This window comes from Kogia breviceps, chromosome 4, assembly GCF_026419965.1.
Source record: "Kogia breviceps isolate mKogBre1 chromosome 4, mKogBre1 haplotype 1, whole genome shotgun sequence".
Lineage (NCBI taxonomy): Eukaryota > Metazoa > Chordata > Mammalia > Artiodactyla > Physeteridae > Kogia > Kogia breviceps.
In genome coordinates this window covers 111,629,302-111,632,431 of record NC_081313.1, presented here as the reverse complement: position 1 = coordinate 111,632,431, position 3,130 = coordinate 111,629,302, and positions in this window count along the sequence as shown.

Here is a 3,130-nt window from a genome sequence, read left to right as displayed (position 1 = left end):
TCCTTCTTTTGTTGTCTTTATTAATAGAAGTGTAAATAAACGGCATATGTTTGGTCTTGTTCTTTGGCCCCTTGGTGTGGCTGTGTGTGTGTGTGTGTGATATTTTTAGTTTTCTCTTGCTGCATAACAAATTACCACAAATTTAGTGGCTTAAAACAACACTTAATTATTTCATAGGTCTGTTGGTCTGAAGTCCAAGCACCGGGTGCCTGGGCTCTGTTAAGTTTCTCACAATGCTGAAATTAGGATGTCAGCCGGACTGTGTTCTCATCTGAAGTTTGGGGTCCTCTTCCAGGCTCATATGGTTGTGGCAGAATTCAGTTACCTTTAGTTGTAAGATAGTGGTTTCTATTTCCTTGCTGACCATCAGCTAGGGGCCACTTTCAGCAAATAGAGGACACCTGCATTCCTTGCCATGTGGTGTCCTCCATCTTCAGAGCTGGAACAGAAAAATTTCACTGTGAGATGCTTCCCTACATCAAGTATCCTCCAGAAGAGCCCAAACACTTTTATAATTTTTAAAAAATTTGTTTTTAAAATTAAGATATAATTGGCCTATAACATTATATTAGTTTCAGGTGTACAACACAATGATTTGATGTTTGTATATATTGTGAAATGATCACCACAATAAGCCCAGTTAACATCCATCACTGTACAGAATTGTTTTTTTCTTGGGATAAGAACTTTTTTTTTTTTTTTTTTGTGGTACACGGGCCTCTCACTGCCGCGGCCTCTCCCATCGCAGAGCACAGGCTCGGGACACGCAGGCTCAGCGGCCATGGCTCACAGGCCCAGCCGCTCCGCAGCACGCGGGATCCTCCCAGACCGGGGCACGAACCCGCGTCCCCTGCATCGGCAGGCGGACTCTCAACCACTGTGCCACCAAGGAAGCCCGGGATAAGAACTTTTAAGATCTACTCTCTTTGCAACTTTCAAATATATAACAGTACAATTAATTATGGTCACCATGCTGTACATTACATCCCCATAACTTATTTATTTTATAAGCATTCCAGTCCTTTTAAGGGCTCACCTGATTAGGTCAGGTCCACTGAGGATAATCTCCCATTAAAGTCAACTGTCCACACATCATAACCTAATCACAGGAGTGATATCCCATAATATTCACAGATTCCTCCCACACTCAAGGGCAGGGGATCATATAAAGGCATGGGTCATTGGATATGGTTTCAGAATTCTGCCATATATATTTAAAAAAATAACTTACGGATTTCAAATGTTTACGAAGTATCAATAGAATAGTAACAACTGCATATACATTATCCAGCTTCATCAAATGTAAACATTGTTTTCTTTTCAATGATAAATATTTTTAGGCAGAATTCCTTTTTATGGATGTTTGGAAGTGACAATTCCCAACAGGTATCAGATTTACTTCTAGCATTTTGTGTAACTGGTCACCCGAAACCTGCTGGCCTCAGTATTTGTTATACTGTCTTCATCAGGTTCATAAGGACCTGCAGCTATTTCAAAGTTCACTTTATTAAATGTGTCCAGAGATTTTGGTGCATAATGGTTGTTGGGTACATCCAGTCAGAAGCCAGGTGCCGTATTGGTATTTTGAAATGTACAAAGGGCCCTCTGAGGGAATATTTTCCTCCCATTTACATATTTTCTGGTTGTTGCATGTAGCATGCCAGAGTATTGTGCAAAATGCCTTGAGTTCATGATATCTCACCAGTAAGAGAATTGAAATAATCTGGTATGGGGCCAAAGGAACCAAGTGGACAAAGAAGAGAGGATTGAAGGTGTGTTTATTACAGGAAAAATGCCTGATTAAGTCTGAATCTCCCAACATGCAGAAGCTAGAACTGAGAGGCTTATTCATTAAACTGAGTGATGGTTTCTGTACTCACAGAGGGAAAGCTCCAGGGGAACTTCGGAGGACTTTGTACCCTGGCTACCCTGGAAATTTTGCAATAAGAGCACCATTCAGTCTTTCTGGACTTGTGGTGGGCTTAAGGAAATGAATAGATGAATGACCTCTTAGTTTTCTTAACAACACAGAGTTTGTGTGTTTTTGAGCGGTCACTAGTGCCAGATAAAATGTTAAGGGAAACCAGATTCAGGAGAACACAGGCTTTTCTCTCTTCAAAGAGGCAGCTCAACTGTCTCGGGGATAGCAGCGATCCTCTAAGGAAATCATGGAGACCAGAGTGGTGAAGCTGTGGGGTAAAATAAATGTCTTGCTTCATGCCATGCTGATTTTCCTGCAAATCAATCAAATGTAATTTTATGAGCTGAAGCCTATAGACATTAAGAAAACATTCACGGAACACACAGACCAAAGCATTGTGGCTAGGGCCCTAAGGGAACTTCTTGGAAGTTTCTACATTTGCATTTTCATATTCTGGGGGGGTTAAGTTAACAAAATTTAAAAGAAGCTTATTGTAGGAAATGTGGAAGCTGTTTGCACACCTCTTTCCTAGCCCACTTCCCTGCTTTTCCTCCATAATACCTTTACCATTGCATATAGTATGTATTTTACACTATAGTCTGCCTCACAGAAAAATAAATTCCACAAAGGTGGGGAGTTTGTTTTGTTCAGTGCTTGTATATTGAAATATGGAGAGGTACTGTTTGTTGAAGTAATAAATGATTATGGGGAAATGTTAAAAATAGAACACCTAAAATTCCACCACCCACTCAACATTTATTTTCTTTGCCTTTTTTTGTTTATTTATTTATTTTTGGTTGCATTGGGTCTTTGTTGCTGCGCGCGAGAAAGCGGTGAGCAGGGGCTACTCTCTGTTGTGGTGCTCAGGCTTCTCGTGGTGGCTTCTCTTGTGGAGCACAGGCTCCCTGCGCGTGGGCTTCAGTATTTGTGGCTCATGGGCTCTAGAACGCAGGCTCAGTAGCTGTAGCGATCACAGGGGTTTAGTTACTCCGTGGCATGTGGGATCTTCCCGGAGCAGGGCTCGAACCCGTGTACTCTATATTGGCAGGCGGATTCTTAACCACTGCGCCACCAGGGAAACCCTCCTTTGCCTTTGGGAAGGGGAGGGCAGTTACTTCTCTTTTGGGATCAGTCTATTACACAGGTGGATATTCCTTCTAAAAATGTTCTAAAAGTTATTAGCTGTATAGCAGTCCATCACGTGGGAAA